Source organism: Gigantopelta aegis, chromosome 13 (assembly GCF_016097555.1).
Source record: "Gigantopelta aegis isolate Gae_Host chromosome 13, Gae_host_genome, whole genome shotgun sequence".
NCBI classification, from domain to species: Eukaryota; Metazoa; Mollusca; class Gastropoda; order Neomphalida; family Peltospiridae; genus Gigantopelta; species Gigantopelta aegis.
The window spans coordinates 36,264,180-36,285,876 of record NC_054711.1 but is presented as its reverse complement, the minus strand read 5'-3'; positions in this window follow the sequence as shown (position 1 = coordinate 36,285,876).

The window sequence follows — 21,697 nt, the reverse complement described above, 5'->3', positions numbered from 1 at the left end:
ATCTTCAAGAAAAACACCGCTTAAAGTAAAGCAAAGACCAAACAACAGATGGAAGACATTAAAAGTGACTATAGCCTCTTCGGCCAGTTGTTCATTTCCTGTCGTGATGGGTGCGTGATGGAAACTTGGAAGAGTGCACGAAAACCACCCATGGCATCCATTTCTAAGCGACCATGGCAAACTTCGATTAGCAAGTTGCATATCCAACCTACTGGATCTTTTGGACAGCAAAACGCCCGAAGCTCCATCTAGCTTTGATGTCAATGTATTTGACGGCCCAGCAGTGGTGCATTCACTTCCAACTGGAGATGCTTCAACATTTGGCCAGTAAAGCAAGGAGATCTTCAGACACTGGGCCTATCGGCAACTTCACAACTGTAAGCGTATTGATGTTGTATGGGATGTCTACAAGACCGACAGTCTAAAGGAGGCCACATGTAAAAAAAGATGTCCGGAAGAAGGTTTCTGCACAGACAAAGCTACGAAAGGACTTTGGTGCTTTTCTACATAAATCAACCAATAAAGAAAAATTGTTTGTGCTACTCACTGAAGATATAGAAGCCACTGATTTGCCATCAGACAAAGTAGTCTGTATTACCTCTGGTCACTCAGTTGTGACAAAGGGCAACAGTGAGCCGATGCCAGAATCTAACCAGGAAGAGGCAGATACCAGAATATGTCTACATGTTGCAGATGCTGCACAAAAAGGAGAAATAATTATTATGATCAGCACTGTAGACACAGATGTGGTCGTTATTCTTATTGGCATTTATTTCCAACTGGCAAGGTTGCACCCTGGTATTCAGCTTTGGGTAGCATTTGACAAAGGCAAGAACTTCCGCCACTTTCATATCAATTTCATTTGCTTTGCGCTTGGAGAAGACAGATGCTGTGCTCTTCCCTTCTTCCATGCCTTTACTGAATCAGATACGACCTCTCAGTTTTTTTGAATGGCCAAGAAAAGATGCTGGGAAGCTTGGACGTCATTTCCACCTGCGACAGAGGCATTCACTTATCCTAATGTGAACCCATTTGATCCAGTGAGTATCAATTCTCAATACTTTGAAGTCATAGAGAAATTTACATGCATTTTGTATGATAGTTCATCACGCTCAAGAACTGTAAACGACCTAAGAAGAGAAATGTTCCTGCAAAAGACTCCAATGATGCAAAACCTGCCACCAACTCAGGCCTCTTTAATCGAACACACAAATCGAAGTGTGTATCAGGCTAGTATCTGGTTGAGATGCTTGGAATCTGAGCAGAACCATCCTAGTCCAGAGAGATTTGGTTGTGTTAAAAAGAACAGTCATTGGGAGCCAATTTGGACCACACAACCAGAAATATCAAAACCTTGCAAGCAGCTGATCAAGTGTGGATGCAAGGCAGAACATATTTGTAAAAGGAAATGTGTTTGCAGAACAACAGGACTCAAATGCATTGCACTGTACCACTGCAGAGGACTTTACACTGACTGAAGTAATATAAGTGCTGATTCAAATAACCAATAATATGAATATCTCACGGAATGATGACATTGAATTATAAGTTTCAGACAATACTTTCCTATATCGTTGACATTTGAAGAACATTTTGCGTCTTACTGTTCATTCCATGGGTGGCCATCGTGGAATATGAACAAATATGATTTTAATGACAGTAAATGCATATCATATAATAATAGGTATGTATTCTGTTTATATGTCTCAAACGTTTAGTATAGTGTTGAAGTTACGGTGAAATGGGTAATTTTTAATGATGGCAGTGGCAGCCATTTTGGAATATGATCAACTGTAATATCAGCCTATTTAAAATCAGTATTAACACATAGACTGACCCTGAAATAATGGGTATAGACATTGGTTCCACCTTTATAAGGTGAATAATTTAACATTATGTTGAAAAGGGTGATTTCTTTTAATGGCGGCGGCGGCCATCTTGGAATATCAATAAATATGATTTTAATCACTATGCAACCAATAACACCATTCAAGCAGTAGATATAGGCACTGGTTCCACTTCTTTAAGTTCTTTAATTTAAAAGTTATGGTGACAAAACCTATTTCTGATAATGGTGATGGCGGCCATCTTGAAAAAATACTAATTCGGGGGTCATAGGTCGGGCACCTCATCGAATTATGTTTTTGTATAGCCTAACTGTCAAGTATACCAAATTTGGTGCTTTGGACCAGCGTGTCACGATTTTTTTGCTAAGCCACTGGACAAGATAGATAGATAGACAGATAGACAGACAGATAGACAGACAGACAGACAGATAGACAGGGATACATTAAATACTTCACAAAATGCCAGAAATTTAGTCGTTGTGTTTTTCTACACTAATTGACTGGGTGACCTAAATCTGTGTATTTATTTAGGGTAGTGATGTGGAGTGGATGCGATTGTCTGTTTTTATCATACATAATTAATCATGTCTTCTGATGGTATGGGGTTGTTCAAATAAGATTTATCAATATTTTATACGGAAACGTGACCACAACATCACAGATAGTAAGGTGGACGTCTTATGTAATCAAAGTACTTGGGCCCCGTTTTACGAAGCAATCTCAGCGCTAAGATCACCTTAACTACATAAGTTCCTTATACACTGAAGGTGACCTTAGCGCTAAGATCACCTTAACTACATAAGTTCCTTATAACTGAAGGTGACCTCAGCGCTAAGATCACCTTAACTACATAAGTTCCTTATACCTTAGCGCTAAGATCACCTTAACTACATAAGTTCCTTATACACTGAAGGTGACCTTAGCGCTAAGATCACATTAACTACATAAGTTCCTTATACACTGAAGGTGATCTTAGCGCTAAGATCACCTTAACTACATAAGTTCCTTATACACTGAAGGTGACCTCAGCGCTAAGATCACCTTAACTACATAAGTTCCTTATACCTTAGCGCTAAGATCACCTTAACTACATAAGTTCCTTATACACTGAAGGTGATCTTAGCGCTAAGAGCGCTTTGTAAAACGGGGCCCTGGGTTCACTTAGGGACACGACGTAGCCCAGTGGTAAAGTGCTCGCCTGATGCTCGGTCGGTTTAGGATCGATCCCAGTTGGGTGCCCATTGGGCTATTTCTCGTTCCAGCCAGTACACCACGACTGGTATATCAAAGGTGGTATGTGCTATCCTGTCTGTGAGAAGGTGTATATAAAAAAAAATCCCTTACTAATGGAAAAATTTAGCGGGTTTCCTCTCTAAGACTATACGTCACAATTACCAAATGTTTGACATCCAATTGCCGATGAGTTATAAATCAATGTGCTCTAGTGGTGTCGTTAAACAAAGCAAACTAATTTTGGTCCTCTTAAAGCATTATAGATTACATCTGGCTCAATCTTCATACTTGGTACCGGCCTCGGTGGCGTCGTGGTTAGGCCATCGGTCTACAGGCTGATAGGTACTGGGTTCGGATCCCAGTCGAGGCATGGGATTTTTAATCCAGATACCGACTCCAAACCCTGAGTGAGTGCTCCGCAAGGCTCAATGGGTAGGTGTAAACCACTTGCGCCAACCAGTGATCCATAACTGGTTCAACAAAGGCCATGGTTTGTGCTATCCTGCCTGTGGGAAGCGCAAATAAAAGATCCCTTGCTGCTAATTGGAAAGAGTAGCCCATGTAGTGGCGACAGCGGGTTTCCTCTCAAAATCTGTGTGGTCCTTAACCATATGTCTGACGCCATATAACCGTAAAATAAAATGTGTTGAGTGCGTCGTTAAATAAAACATTTCTTTCTTTCTTACTTGGTCGTGTTACGCTTGATACTGCATAGACAATGGGAGGCCACGCAATAGGAATGTGAATATCTCCATGATTAATTATTCTATCAGTAGAGAACCCGAAAATTCTGTCGACATCCAACAAGACTTATTGGAGATATTTGTGAATTATTGCTTATCACGAAATAAAAAGTATTTGGTTGTTAACGCCCGACAAACCATCGGTTCGGATTCGTACGCAATAAATATCGGATATGGGCTGAAATAATATTAATGTGTGCGCGCGTGTATGTATGCAGATATTTATTGTATTTAACATGATTTAAATATTTATAAAGCGTTATACAGATAAATACATTTAGGATTCTTGTCGGGATTTCTTTTCACCAAGTTATTTAAAATTTTGTTCAGTATTTGGAATAAAATTAAATGATACATATGAAATTTGAGTGCGAGTGCGAATAATTTTTACATGCTCATATACCACTAGAGTTTCGAGCATGTCCGTCCCGGTGCCTGTCTCTGGATAGCCAGGGGCTTGTCCCGAGACAGAAAAAAAAATTAAGCGGACAATTTTGAAATTTACATCCAAAAATTAATTAATAAAGAAAATTCTACTCATTAAATTTGGTCGTTAGATTAGATCGGGTGGTCAAAAAGAAATTAGATAAGATTGGGGGGGGGGGGGGGGGGGGGGGGGGGTAGAGTTGAAAATGGGCAGAATTTTGAAAATAGCAATTACTAAAGAAGTTAATAGAACTTAAAAAATAAAAAAGATAAAAATTACAAGCCAAAAATAAAAAGAATTGACTGCTCGGTCGAATATTTATATAATTTGGAGCATTTTAGAAGGACAGTCCAAAAATAAATAAGAGAAAGAAGAGAGGATCGGACTATTTAATAATATTAAAACAAGGAAGTAATTTCGACATAAACCTTTGAACGATAGTCTAAAAGTTTAAAGTCCGATCTATATGTCCACGTGAGTGGCCTCGTTAAGGCCGTTATGGTGCACAGCTTGTAGGGACGAGATGGGTTGCATCCCGTCAAGAAAACCCCTAGATTGACAGTCGATAGACGTTGAAGGTGTAGTGCTGTGCTGAAATACAGATCTTGAGAAGCCGGATGCGTCTGAACGAGAGAGAAAATCAGACTAGGGTATAGTCCAGTCGTCATAGGTTGGTATAGTGGTGCGGACGGGCCCGACTCCGGAGGATACGAGATGGTATCACAATAAACAAAGTAAAGTCTAGAAAAGAGTAGTAAGGGCCGACCCCGCTTCCTATTTCTTCTTAGAGTGGGGCGGTCAATCTTCCAGTGCTGCTAGGACAGGCTCGGACATGTAGAGACTAAACGCGAACAACCGTGGCGTTCTGCAGAATGGCCGTCATACGAGTCACGAAAAAAGCAAGTCAACATAGTCAGACGGAGAAATGAGGTGGAGGCAAGAAATCTCGCTAAAAAAGAATCCAACCTAGTGGTGCGGACTGTCGAAACGAGAAGCGTTCCAGCGTTCAATCAGTTCCAATGGCCGCATACATCCCAGTAGAAAACTTAATTTCGCTGATAAAAACAACGAAAGTGAAGGATCCCAAAGTCGAGCCGCGAAAGCACGTGCAGTGTGCACAAACACGTCTTACCGCGACGAGCTCCAGACTGGGAATGATGAAATTTGAGCTATGGTATTATAAAACATTAGAATCAGGCCCGTAGGGACGATATTTGGATTTGGGAGAGGGGAGGGGGCACAATCTGTAGTGGAGGGTCACAGTCTAGTTGGGGGGGGGGGGGGGGGGCAAAAGCCATATTTTAAACAGGGTTTATAAAAGTGAGGCTACAATCCCCCCTCCGACTTTTCGGTTGTTACTGACCTGAAAATGGTCAGAAATGTAACTGTATTGCATATACAGCTATTTAAATTCGAAGCAAGATTATTTAACTTAAAGAAACATCTAAGTTGTATTTATAACAGATTAGATTAGCCTACAGACTGATAATATGGCTACAAACTCAGGATGGTCCCTTTATTATAAACTCATGAGGGTTTATTATGCGCAGTCATAAGGTACTTCGTTTGAATGTTTGAAGCAAACATATTAAGTACCATTCCTCGGACGACGGACAATCAACAAAAGTAAACAGGCCAAGTGTGAATTTAAGCCGAAATAATTAAAACGGTGAATGAAAAAGAAGAAATATGGCCTAATAAATAAATAAATAGTTTTAAAACTTCGTAAATACCAGATATTTCATATGAAGTTATCGTATATGACTAATATAACTGATGGTGAACTCAAAATAAAGAAAGAATCAAACAAAGAAAATAAATAATAAATAAATAAATACATGTAAATAATAATTTTTAAAATTTAACCTTCGTATATATTAGATATTTCAAATGAAGTTGTGTGTGACTAATATAAGTGATAGTGAAAAGTAAATAAAAGGAAGAAATAAATATAATAAAATAAATATAAATAAAATAATAAATAAGGTCACGGTGCTACACACACACACACACACACACAAATATGTTTTAAACTTCGTAAATTCCTAGTTCTTCTATCCATCCATCCGTCCGTTCGTTCGTCCATCCATCCATCCATCCATCCATCCATCCATTCATGTTTGTATCTATCTTTTGTCTGTCTGACAGTCTCTCTCTCTCTCTCTCTCTCTCTCTCTCTCTCTCTCTCTCTCTCTCTCTCTCTCTCTCTCTCTCTCTCTCTCTCTCTCTCTCTCTCTCTCTCTGGAAAGATTCTTGCGAACACCCATGCTCATGTATTAAGAAAAATAACTCTTTTCACGTTTTCATTAATACCGAAATCGGAATTACGTCCCTTGGGTAATGACGCTACAGTCATTGATAACAAAACAAAAATAAAAAATACTGACCAGGGGTCTCATGCATGAACCGAGACAACCGAAAGTCTCTAACAAGTCATTGTCCCGGACTTTGGCCGTCGTCAGTTTTCTATGCATGGACTACGACAACGAAGTTCGAGACTAGCACGATTGTCACAGCGTTCGCTGTATTTCTATTTATAAAGTAGGAAATCCCAAGAATTTTCTTGCACTGAAACACTCCAATATATAAACTATAACATTGCAAGAAATAATAGAAAACGTTTTTGACATCACACTGATTTTGTATTTATTGTGGTAATGTCGTGGGTAACCATGGTGGCACTATAGCACAAATTATTAATAAGGTGAGAAAATATGAAGAAAGCTGGCGGTTAAAATTAGATAAACTAGTGTGTCTGTTACTTTATAATTGTGATTATGGGTCACGCTATTTAAAAATCTCAGAGTTGCGCCTGCCAATTAAACCATACCTGTAAATCGCCAATTTTGTTTTTAATTTCCCATTTACGTAACATCGAATTAAGGCAATCGAATACGCCCCTCAATTTAAAACAACCCATGCGTTATATAATATACAGTAAAGCATACAACACTGGGATCACGCGTTTTATATATTTATAACAATTACATAACATATTCCCTGATTAACGAACATATTTTTTTATTTTTATATATTTTAATCAAATAGGTTTGGACGCGTTCGCTCGTTAGATATATTTTAAAACAACTCGTAAAACATAGATGGCAATAAATTGGGGGGGGGGGGGGGGGGGGGGGGGGGGGGGGGGGGTCAAAAATTAAATGTGAGGTCATATATAAATATGAATATATAAACATAATTTAAATTGTTTGTAATCAACTCTGGTCTTATAAAATTAGTTTCTAATGGTGTAACGTTATGAGCTACATTCTTGTGATCTGTCGGAGTAAAAAAATACAAAATAATAATAAATAAAAATATTTATTCAAATCCATATTCTGCTTGGGGTTTTCCCCGTCACAACAAGTGCACCATGACTGGTATATCAAAAGCCGTGGTATGTGCTGTCCTGTCTGTGGGGAAATTCATATAAACGATCCTTTAAGACTACTAGTAAAAACATGGCAAAATGTTTGACATGCAATAACCGATGGTTAATAAACAAAAGTGCTCTAGTGGTGTCGTTAAATAAAACTTTTTTTTCTTCGTATTTTACGCGAATAAGATTTGTATGACTCACTGTGTAGGACCGACATCGGATATTGGTACTATCTTACGATTCAACTATGGTAATAAAATGTTAGAATTTTAACATATAATTTAAAGTTATAACTGGTAATAAAACAATTACAGACCTGTATTTAAGACTTTTAACAAACAAGTACTGCCACTATTAATTCTGAATAATAAATTCAAACATCGTTCGAAATTGCAAAAATAACAATAACGGTCGTAATTAAAAACTTGAATGAAAGAAATACGCAATTATTCTTAATGTGTTCTGCAATGTTAAAGTTATATGAACCTGTATTAACTTGATTAATGATAAGTGACACCCAATAGTAAGTCATTAATAAGAAAAAACTTTAATAATTATTTTGACTACTTGTGCTAGCAAGATTTGTCGTTAAGACAGTAACAATATCCATTGTCGGTTCCACACAATGATTGTTATAATATACCAAATAAAAACCTTTTGTTCAAATTGAAAGGACTCTGGGCACAGATGATCTTGTTGGAAACGTTTTTTACATACTGTTTTGAGTGGAATTTGTTAACACCACGATGTGTGCTGAATATCGCCCATCATGCTGCTAATTAGATGAGGCCTGTAGTAACAATATATGAAATGTAAGGCACACGCTATTATGTTGAGGTAGAGCAGGGGAGACAAAACATTTGTTTGTTTCATTTATGTATTGTAGGACCAAAAAGTTAATAATTTTGGAGTTAAGGGTGGGGGGGGGGGGGGCGAGTCGGGTGGTAGACGGGTGTCACAGGCCCCCGGTTCGTATTGACATGTAGTTGATAAATGCTATACCGGTACAACAGAAAATTATGATACATTTGATCGACATTATATACGTCCCATTGGCGGGCCCAGAGGGCTTCCGTTTTAAGTGTCCTTTTTAAATTCATCACCCACAATGCACAACACTCAACTGTTATGAAAACATGTCTCTGGGCATCTTTATTTCAACAATTTCCGATGAACATGTCCCCAAACCCGCATACACTCTTTGGGAGGTCGGTTAATTTGCCTTCGACAAAACGAAATTGCCCTTTTTATAATTTTGTGAGGCCCCTCCCCCTTTTACAAAATGCTGGATCTGCCCATGCGTCCAAAATATGGGTATAAATTCAGTTAACCCTAATCGCAAGTCTATAAAACACATCAGTGCAACGTCAGCTATACTGAATGTAACCGGTTGTCAGAGACTATTGTATTTACGCCTGGGTTGTAGCAGGTCCAAAATTCGAGCGATTTCGTCCCTCCAATAGTCCCAGACTTTGGCTTCTCTTCATTCATGCATTCTGACTTTCACGAGAAAGTTTCGGCGTTCGCAAATAGTCCGAGACAACGTCATTGTCTCGATTCATGCATTAGACCCCAGGGCCCGTGCTTATAAAACTTAAAGTCTAGACTTTAATAAAGTCCAGACTTTAACGTAATGCTATTTGAATGGCGTTGCCATGACGTTAAAGTCTGGACTTTATTAAAGTCTAGACTTTAAGGTTTATAAGCACGGGGCCTGCTTACTGGATAGTGGAATGTGTATGATACAGTGGACTTTGTATGATATAGGGGCGGAACGTAGCCCATTGGTAAAGCGCTCGCCTGATGTGCGGTCGGTTTAGGATCGATACCTGCCAGTGGCCCATGGGGCTATTTTCCGTTATAACCAGTGCACCACGACTAGTACATTCTGGCCGTAGTATATAATATGCTATCGTGTGTTTGAGATGGAGCTTATAAAAGATCCCTTGCTACTAGTGAAAAATGTAGCAGGTTTCCTTTCTAAGTCTATATGTCAGAATTACCAGATGTTTGACATCCAATAGCCGATGATTAATTAATGTGCTCCAGTGCTCTTTGTTTAAAAGTGAGATAACAAAATAACCAAGACAAAATGACAGAAACACGATTTATTGCTAGTGCTGTTAGGCTATGAGTATTTTGATAATGTCAAAAATAGTGTCTACGCTCAATAAGAATGAATGAATATTTAACGACACCCCAGCACGAAAAAAACATCGGCTATTGGGTGTCAAACTATGGTAATGCAAACAAATAAAGTGATGATCAACATCAATATAAGAATTCAAGATTTAAATAAAAACAGTGTAAAGAACTGTGTAAAAATACAAATATCACAGATAGATACTGACTTTTACTCAAAATTTCAATTTTGTGCTGTATTGGCCATTCTCAAAGAGAATGTTACCCCCCTGCACCACGGTGAGGTTACAGCACACGCAGGGAACGCTCAATAAAAATTCACTATAAACATGGTCAAAATTGAAAATAAAATAGTATTGGAAGAAGAATGAGTGTACATAACACTAATCCTACGGCCCATACCCCGCCACCCCATCCTCCCCACCCCAATAATCTGGTGGCCAAACATCCTCTCTTATTCATTTATTTATACATTTTAATTAGTATTGTTATTTTTATACATTTTTATTAATTTGTGTGTGTGTGTGTGTGTGAGAGAGAGAGAGAGAGAGAGAGAGAGAGAGAGAGAGAGAGAGAGAGAGAGAGCATTCACGCGTGCTTGCGTTGCTGTGTGCGTGTGAGTGAAGTGTTCCCAGACTCTTTATTTTGACTACACCTGGGATGACCGATACTTGTTTTTTTCTCCAAAATTGTACAATACATTTTACTATACAGTGACTGAGACTGACGGTCTCATAAGAAGAACTCGAAGAACCAGTAGCAGTTTTCGTAGCAGCAGGTCCGGTTCCAGTATAACAAGGCGCGGATCCAGTATATATACCAGGAGAAGGTGCAGAACAGCGTTTGCTACTGGCGCCATGTTGGGGAGCAGTCGCTACATGAGATCAAGCCGATGTAACTCCAATCACAGTGAGTTACGATCATTTTCTATTGCTTGATTGTTGGCGTAGAACAGACGCGGCTATTGTTGCCGTGGTGGGGAGCAGTCGCTACATGAGATCAAGTCAGTATAACTCCAACCCCAATGATAGTGACTTACGATCGTTTTCTATTGCTGTTTTTGACGTAGCTCAGGCGCAGCTACCACGAAGTGCGCCGTGCCGTTTTCTCTGTGCACATTTTTTTTTTGCGTAGTGCAGGCGCGGCTACTGCGACACGCGCAGTGTCGTTTTCTATATGGTCAGAATTTGGCGTAGTGCAGACGTGGCAACCGCATCGCTCATATGGAAACACTACTACTGATAAACATTAAAATCCACACTCATGAAGGGAAGAGACGTAGCCCAGTGGTCAGGCACTCACTTAATGTGCAGTCAGTTTGGGGTCGATCCCCGTCAATGGGCCCTTTTGGCTATTTCTCGTTCCAGCCAGTGCACCACAAACTGGTATATAAAAATCTGTGGTATGTGCTATCCTGTCTTTGGGATGGTGCATATAAAAGATCCCTTGCTACTAATGGAAAAATGTAGCAGGTTTCCTCTATAAGACTATCTGTCAAAATTACCTAATGTTTGATATCCAATAGCTGACAATGAATAAATCATTGTGCTCTAGTGGTGTCGTTAAATGAAACAAAATTTAACTTAGATGTGACGCCCACTTTAGTTGCAAGTATGAAAGGATCACACTCGATATATATTAAAAATACCAGGTATCTCGGAAATTTCGATATACCAACATCAAAAGCTTGAGCAGAAGGAATATTGCTTGCCATAAAGGAAAACTTGTCTACTTTAAAGCTTACGCTTTTATCATAGTGCTTAGGCTGGATTTTAGTAGTTTCCTCTATTTTCAACTCTGGCGGATAAAATATTAAAAAGTATTCTGATGTGTAGACAAAAAACATCTTGAAAATCCAAATTTACCTTCGTAATGTATCTTGGACAAGTGTGCACCGGCCTCGGTGGCGTCGTGGCAGGCCATCGGTCTACAGGCTGGTAGGTACTGGGTTTCGGATCCCAGTCGAAGCATGGGATTTTTTAATCCAGATACCGACTCCTAACACTGAGTGAGTGCTCCGCAAGGCTCAATGGGTAGGTGTAAACCACTTGCACCGACCAGTGATCCATAACTGGTTCAACAAAGGCCATGGTTTGTGCTATCCTGCCTGTGGGAAGCGAAAATAAAAGATCCCTTGCTGCTAATCGGAAGAGTAGCCCATGTAGTGGCGACAGCGGGTTTCCTCTCAAAATCTGTGTGGTCCTTAACCATATGTCTGACGCCATATAACCGTAAATAAAATGTGTTGAGTGCGTCGTTAAATAAAACATTTCTTTCTTTCTTTCTTGGACAAGTGGTTCCTATTAAAAGTTGCAATGGGTAACATATGTGGACGAAATGTACTGTCGCCAGTTGAGCCTGTTTCCCCACTTTATTTGAGCATGTTTCTCCACAGGAATTCTGGGTAATGTTCACCTGTGAGATAGTCAGGACATTACTATCAAGGAATAACAAAATTAACTTGACTCCCAAGGTGATCTCAAACTGCACCCTATTTCCATTCATGCCAAAGTTAGCTTCAAACTGACGGCAGACATTTTACTTTCTCATTTTACAGTGCCCACGATTTGCAGAAACGATTCCGGCTACCCGTTTAAATACTTCGTGTGTCCTAAAGAGGGCGAACCGGACAACTACGACGACTGTTGCGGAAATTCGAACGAAGAACGCTGTTGTCATAACTCCGTCAAGTAAGTCATAAATGGAGGGAGAAGGGTGTGTGGGAGGAGGGTGGGTGGGTGACATTCTTTTCTCCATCACAACATAAACACTGCAACAAATCAGGTTATTTTCACTTCGTCATTATATTATAGTAGGTGTGGGATGTACCTCAGTTGGCTGAGTGCTCGCTTGAGGTGCATGCGGCACAGGATCGAACCACCTCGGTGATTGGGTTTTTTCTCGTTCCAACCAGTGCACCACAACTGGTCCAAGGCTGTGCTTTCCTGTCTGTGGAAATAGCATATAACAGATCCCTTGTTTGCATTAGGAAAAATGTAGCGGGTTTCCTCAGATGACTACGTATCAGAATTACCATTACCAATTATTTTATTTTTGTTTAATAACACCACTAGAGCATATTGATTAATCATCGGCTGTTCGATGTCAAACAGACTGAGCTATATCTAACATCCAATAGCCAATGATTAATTAATCAGTGTGCTCTAGTGGTGGTGCTAAACAAAATCAAACTTTATATTATGGTTATATATTATACCAGAATCCAGCCAGTGCTCCACAACTGGTGTAACAAAGGCCGTGGTATGTATTATCCTGTCTGTGGGATGGTGTATATAAAAGATCCCTTGCTGCTAATCAAAAAGAGTAGCCCATGAAGTGCTGACAGCGGGTTTCCTCTCTCTATATATATATATCTGTGTGGTCCTTAACCATATGTCTGACGCCATATAACCGTAAATAAAATGTGTTGAGTGCATCATTAAATAAAACATTTCTTTCTTTCTTTCAGTGAAAATAAAATAAAAGCTGTGAATTATTTTAAAAACATAAATACTAAAATATACTATGCCGAAATATTGTTTTATTCTTCATTAGTCCAGACGTTTTTCAATGCTGTCATTATTTTCTATTTATGTTAACCTGAAACTGACCTTTGTGATGCCAAAAAAAATAAAGAAATGTTTTAATTAACGATGCACTCAACACATTGTATTTTACATTGTATTTTACGGTTATATGGTTACGGACATATGGTTATGGACCACACAGATATTGAGAGAGGAAACCCGCTGTAGCCACTTCATGAGCTACTCTTTTCGATTAGCAGCAAGAAATGTTTGATATGCACCATCCCACAGACAGGGTAGTACATAGTCATACCACGGGCTTTGATATACCAGTCATGGTGCATTGGCTGGAATGAGAAATAGCCCAATGGGCCCACCAACAGGGATCAATCCCACACGGACCGCGCATCGAGCGAGTGCTGTACCACTGGGCTACGTCCCGCCCCCTTTGTGACACAAACGTGCAAGCATCGTGAATAACGTTTACTTGGAAAAGAAGATTAAACTTGTTTTAAACTATCTTTTTTTGTTTTGGAGGACATTTAATAAATAGAATACTATTTTTGTGTCCATTAGATATAATTTATTTTACAACTCTTTCTCTCGATTATATACGTTTTAAACAGACTCGTTTAAAAAGATAAATGTTATCTAACGGCCACTCGTGTAATATTCACTATGTAAATACCGTTTCTATATTTTCACCACAGGTTAAAGGGGCAGAACCTAGTTTTTAAACACTAAGGCATATTTATCACCTGAACCCTAGTTTCAACCCATAACAATGGACACTAAGTTTGGTTAATTTACAAACCTGTAACAAATTTGGATACAATAGAGTTTGTGACGTTGAAATACCCTTAAAAATAGACTAAAACTCGATTCAATCATCATTATTTCTCAGACGCACGTGCGTTTTTAAAAATATGAAAAATACATTATGCAGTATTAGAAACACTAGGATGACCAGAAACACTTTGATTGTACGGAAATGGATAATCTAAACGATAAAATATAAGTAGTGTTTGATTTCAGTGATCATAAACTGCTCTAGTAGTGAAGCATATGCCTTAGTGTTTAAAAACTAGGGTGTGTCCCTTTAAATTCAGTAAGAATATTACTTTTACCTTGAAAATAGTGATTTTCTCTGAATATAACTTTTATAGTTTCTGTAGATGTGTACCGGTATATTTGAAATTTTCTTAGCTGTGTATTGTTTTGCTGTTGTTTATTCTAGTCCTGACATTACTGCTTTAATTGATATATTAATATAGTTTAATATTGTTTTGTTATTGGTTATTCCAGTCCATACATTGCTGTTTTCAGTACTATATTACACTGTGACACTGTAATATTGTTTTGTTGTTGGTTATTCCAGTCCGTACATTGCTGCTGCGATTACAAGCAGTCTGTTATCTGTTGGGTTGGCCATCGGCGTCGCTGTCTGCGTCTACATGAAGTTGAAACAACGAAGAACAATCAACACCACGTTGCCATCACATACAGGTAGTGTATACAAATTTGAGAGAGAGAGAGAGAGAGAGAGAGAGAGAGAGAGAGAGAGAGAGAGAGAGAGAGAGAGATAGAGACACACAGAGACAGAGACAGATAGAGACAGAAAAAGGCAGACAGAGCGAGACATAGATTGACACACACAGACGGGGGGGAGAGAGAGAGAGAGAGAGAGAGAGAGAGAGAGAGAGAGAGAGAGAGAGAGAGAGAGAGAGAGAGACACACACAGACAGAGAAACACACAGAGATAGAGACAGATAGAGACAGAAAAAGGCAGACAGAGCGAGACATAGATTGACACACACAGACGGGGGGGGGGGGAGAGAGACAGACAGACACACACACACACAGAGAGAAACACACAGAGATAGAGACAGAAAAAGGCAGAAAAAGGCAGACAAAGCGAGACATAGATTGACACACACAGATGGGCAGAGAGAGAGAGAGAGAGAGAGAGAGAGTGAGAGAGTGAGACACACACACACACACACACACAGAGAAACACACAGAGATAGAGACAGATGGAGACAGAAAAAGGCGGACAGAGCGAGACATAGATTGACACACACAGACGGGGAGAGAGAGAGAGAGAGACACACACACAGAGAGAAACACACAGAGATAGAGACAGATAGAGACAGACAGAGCGAGACATAGATTGACACACACAGACGGGGAGAGAGAGCGAGAGAGACACACACACAGAGAGAAACACACAGAGATAGAGACAGATAGAGACAGACAGAGCGAGACATAGATTGACACACACAGACGGGGGTAGAGAGAGAGAGAAAGAGAGAGAGAGAGACACACACACACAGAGAGAAACACAGAGATAGAGACAGATAGAGACAGAAAAAGGCAGACAGAGCGAGACATAGATTGACACACACAGACGGGGAGACAGAGAGAGAGAGAGAGAGAGAGAGAGAGAGAGAGAGAGAGAGAGAGAGAGAGAGAGATCCCAAACTGACCGCACATCAAGCAAGTGCTTTACCACTGGGCTACGTCCCACCCCAGATATAAATGAGTTACATAGACATTAAATAATATCTGTTGATAACGTAATCATGTAGTTATAACGTAATCATGTAGTTATAAAGTAATCATGTAGTGATATCGTAATCATGTAGTGATATCGTAATCAGTAATCATGTAGTTATAACGTAATCATGTAGTTATATCGTAATCATGTAGTTGTAACGTAATCATGTAGTTGTAAATGTAGTTGTAACGTAATCATGTAGTTGTAACGTAATCATGTAGTTATATCGTAATCATGTAGTTATAACGTAATCATGTAGTTATATCGTAATCATGTAGTTATATCGTCTAATGTCTATGTAACTCGGACGTTCTGCGTGACAGAAAAACAATCTGTGATAATGATGTTGATAATTACAATAATAATATATATTTTTTATGTTTCTAGTTGTTCGACTACCCGGAAACGTAAATGCAGCCGCCAACAACAACGTCATTGCGCCATCAGCATGCCACGAAGGTACGAATGATGATTATATATTGTTATTATATTGTGATATTTATGTTTGTGATTCAAAGGCACACAGCCTAGCTGTTTGTCTGGAAGTGACATTTGTCGTCAATGAGAGACGTAACCTTGACCTTTAGAATATTAAGGCCGCGAAAGCTAATTACGTACCCTGGGTATTAAACTAACAGCATTCTCTTCTACTTTTTCCGTCCTTCTCTCTCTCTCTCTCTCTCTCTCTCTCTCTCTCTCTCTCTCTCTCTCTCTCTCTCTCTCTCCCCCTCTGTCTGCCTGTCTGTCCCTCTCTGTATTTCTGTCTCTTTCTCTGTGGGTTTTTTGTCTCCTCTCTCTGTGTGTCTGTCTCTCTCTCTGCCTGTGTGTGTGTGTGTGTGTGTCTCTCTCTCTCTCTCTCTCTCTCTCTCTCTCTCTCTCTCTCTCTCTCTCTCTCTCTCTCTCTCTCTCTCTCTCTCTCTCTCTCTCAATGATGTTTTATTTTTTGTTATAGCAAATGAGCCCTATTCGACGCAGCCCTATTCGATACAGCCTCCAAGTTACGCCGACCCGCTGTCAGACGGGATAGACTAAATCGTAGAGACTAAGTCGTCAACTACTGAGTGTCTACTGAATATTCATGAGCAAACGGTTGATGAACATCAAGATTTTACAACATCGAATAATGTCCTGGTGTATATATAAAAATTATTGCAAATAATGTTAATGTAACAAGTATTTAATAATATACAGAGTGATTAATACATTGTGTAATTGAAATAATCCATCATATACTTATTTAATTGTTAGTGCATACATAAGAAGTTGTTTACTTAGCTGAAATATGCAATAGCTAACAAATACATAACATACCATTTTAAGGAAAAAGTACCCTCGGTGGATGATCTTGTACCTTCAGTAGTTATGTACTGTAAAATCCACCCTATTGAAATCTTAAGTGTCTCAATTTCCAAGAACTATCCCTAGCACTGATAGTAAACATACAGTAAAGTTATTCACATATATTTAAAATAATAATAATAATAAAAATACTACTAATAATAATTTCTTATAATTTGGAAATCTACCCTGATCATTTAGATAATGGATTAATCCATCATTTACATATTTAATTGTTATTATTTATATAAGAAGGTGTTTACTTAGCTGAAATATATATTAGCTAATGAATAAGTAAATTAATATACCATATTTTGGGAAAAGTACCCTCGGTAGTTAGGTACCAAAGTTTCTGATTTTTCTAGAACTATCCCTAGCACTGATAGTAAATATAAAGTAAGGTTATTCACAAATATTAGAAAATAATAATAATTAAAAACAAAATAATAATAATAATTTCTTATAATTTGAAAATCTACTTTATCAGTTAGATAATTGATATACATAAGAAGGTGTTTACTTAGCTGAAATATACAGTAGCTAATAAATAAATAAATTAATATACCATATTAAGAAAACTACTCTTGGTGGATGATCTTGTACCCTCGGTAGTTAGATACTGTAAAATCTCATTTTCCTAACTATGATAGAAAACATACAGTAAGGTTATTCACATACTCGGTATATGTTTTACAAAAATAAAGGAAGGAAGGAAATGTTTTATTTAATGATGCACTCGACACATTTTTTTAGGTTATATGGCATTAGACATATGGTTAAGGACCACACAGATATAGAGAGAGGAAACCAGCTGTCGCCACTTCATGGGCTACTCTTTTTGATTAGCAGCAAGGGATCTTTTATATGCGCCATCCAACAGACAGGATAGTACATACCACAGCCTTTGTTACACTAGTTGTGGAGCACTAGCATGAATGAGAAATAGCCCAATGGGTCCACTGACGGGGATTGATCCCAGACCGACCTCGCATCATCAAGCTAATGCTTTACCAATTTTTTTTACAAATAACTAATTGTAAATATACCCTGATCATTTAGATAATGGATTAATCCATCATATTCATATTTAATTTTCAGTGTTTGCATAAGAAGTCATATTTATTTAGCTGAAATTAACATTACATATAAAATGGAAAATCTACCCTGATAAAATTGAAATCTGAAGTTTATAACTTTTGCAAAAACTAACCCCAGCATATATAGTACATGTGCAGTTTTGGTGCAATCTAAAGCCCTGACATAAGCCAAATAGTATGTAATATAATATATCACGTACATTAAAGAAAAAGTGCCTTCAGTGGATGATACCCACGGTATCAGTTGTTAGGCCATTTAACCCCATTCTCTCACCTTACCTGTAGGTGGTAGATAATGGATTAACCCACGGTTATATATTCATTTTTACACATATATATATAAAACAAAATAGCTATGCGATATATTGTATTATTCACATATTATTAAAATTGTGTCACGTTTACAAACGATTAACTATGCAGCGTCCGATACATCTGTCATAAACTCATTTGACGGCAGGTGTATCGGACTACGTAGGTACGTCAAAACATCGGAAGTACAGATTAGAAGAAAAAACACATTGAAAAACGCTAATTATAACGTTCAGTTATAAAACCTGTTTGTATTACTTAATATTTTATTAAATGCTGGTTACAATAACACATATCTCTATTTGACAAAGGCGGTTCTAGGCGTGCACCCCAGGGCCCCACCTCCTAAATTTTGCTATAGTTATAAGTTTATTATATATTCATTTTCTTCTCTCTTTTTTACGATCCCCCTCCAAACCTCCCCCAAAGTTCCCTTGCCATTACACCTCATGTCACTGCCCTCCCCCCACCTCCAATGGATTTTCTGGATCCGCCACTGTTTGACATAATTTACAAATATAGTAGGGTATTGTTACGTATGGTTTTGTAATAAAGTGGCGGTATTACTCGTTCATATTTATGTTTTTTTCCTACGGAAACATATTAGACTCCTTTGTGACATGGGGGCGTGACTTACGAAAAAAGGGCGTAGATTAAAATCGCATTTCGCGAGATGTTACATTCTGCTGGCTACAATTAAATATTTCCGCTGTCAGACTAATAAACATGAACAATATAAATACTGTTCTGTGATACCGCCATATATCATATTTCTTACGTCACTAATCGTGGAACAGACATCACACGTGACAACTTCCTCTGACTACAGTATGCTAACACAGACGGACATACATATACAAACAACTTCCTCTGACTACAGTATGCTAACACAGACGGACATACATATACAGACAACTCCCTCTGACTACAGTATGCTAACACAGACGGGCATACATACATATACAGACAACTTCCTCTGACTACAGTATGCTAACACAGACGGACATACATACACAGACAACTTCCTCTGACTACAGTATGCTAACACAGACGGGCATACATATACAGACAACTTCCTCTGACTACAGTATGCTAACACAGACGGACATACATACACAGACAACTTCCTCTGACTACAGTATGCTAACACAGACGGACATACATATACAGACAACTTCCTCTGACTACAGTATGCTAACACAGACGGACATACATACACAGACAACTTCCTCTGACTACAGTATGCTAACACAGACGGACATACATATACAGACCAACTTCCTCTGACTACAGTATGCTAACACAGACGGACATACATACACAGACAACTTCCTCTGACTACAGTATGCTAACACAGACGGACATACATACACAGACAACTTCCTCTGACTACAGTATGCTAACACAGACGGACATACATACACAGACAACTTCCTCTGACTACAGTATGCTAACACAGACGGGCATACATATACAGACAACTTCCTCTGACTACAGTATGCTAACACAGACGGACATACATACACAGACAACTTCCTCTGACTACAGTATGCTAACACAGACGGACATACATACACAGACAACTTCCTCTGACTACAGTATGCTAACACAGACGGGCATACATATACAGACAACTTCCTCTGACTACAGTATGCTAACACAGACGGACATACATACACAGACAACTTCCTCTGACTACAGTATGCTAACACAGACGGACATACATACACAGACAACTTCCTCTGACTACAGTATGCTAACACAGACGGACATACATACACAGACAACTCCTCTGACTACAGTATGCTAACACAGACGGGCATACATATACAGACAACTTCCTCTGACTACAGTATGCTAACACAGACGGACATACATACACAGACAACTTCCTCTGACTACAGTATGCTAACACAGACGGACATACATACACAGACAACTTCCTCTGACTACAGTATGCTAACACAGACGGACATACATACACAGACAACTTCCTCTGACTACAGTATGCTAACACAGACGGGCATACATACACAGACAACTTCCTCTGACTACAGTATGCTAACACAGACGGACATACATACACAGACAACTTCCTCTGACTACAGTATGCTAACACAGACGGACATACATACACAGACAACTTCCTCTGACTACAGTATGCTAACACAGACGGACATACATACACAGACAACTTCCTCTGACTACAGTATGCTAACACAGACGGACATACATACACAGACAACTTCCTCTGACTACAGTATGCTAACACAGACGGACATACATACACAGACAACTTCCTCTGACTACAGTATGCTAACACAGACGGACATACATATACAGACAACTTCCTCTGACTACAGTATGCTAACACAGACGGACATACATACACAGACAACTTCCTCTGACTACAGTATGCTAACACAGACGGACATACATACACAGACAACTTCCTCTGACTACAGTATGCTAACACAGACGGACATATACACAGACAACTTCCTCTGACTACAGTATGCTAACACAGACGGACATACATACACAGACAACTTCCTCTGACTACAGTATGCTAACACAGACGGACATACATACACAGACAACTTCCTCTGACTACAGTATGCTAACACAGACGGACATACATACACAGACAACTTCCTCTGACTACAGTATGCTGACACAGACGGGCATACATATACAGACAACATCCTCTGACTACAGTATGCTAACACAGACGGACATACATACACAGACAACTTCCTCTGACTACAGTATGCTAACACAGACGGACATACATACACAGACAACTTCCTCTGACTACAGTATGCTAACACAGACGGGCATACATATACAGACAACATCCTCTGACTACAGTATGCTGACACAGACGGACATACATATACAGACAACTCCCTCTGACTACAGTATGCTGACACAGACGGACATACATACACAGACAACATCCTCTGACTACAGTATGCTAACACAGACGGGCATACATATACAGACAACATCCTCTGACTACAGTATGCTAACACAGACGGACATACATATACAGACAACTTCCTCTGACTACAGTATGCTGACACAGACGGACA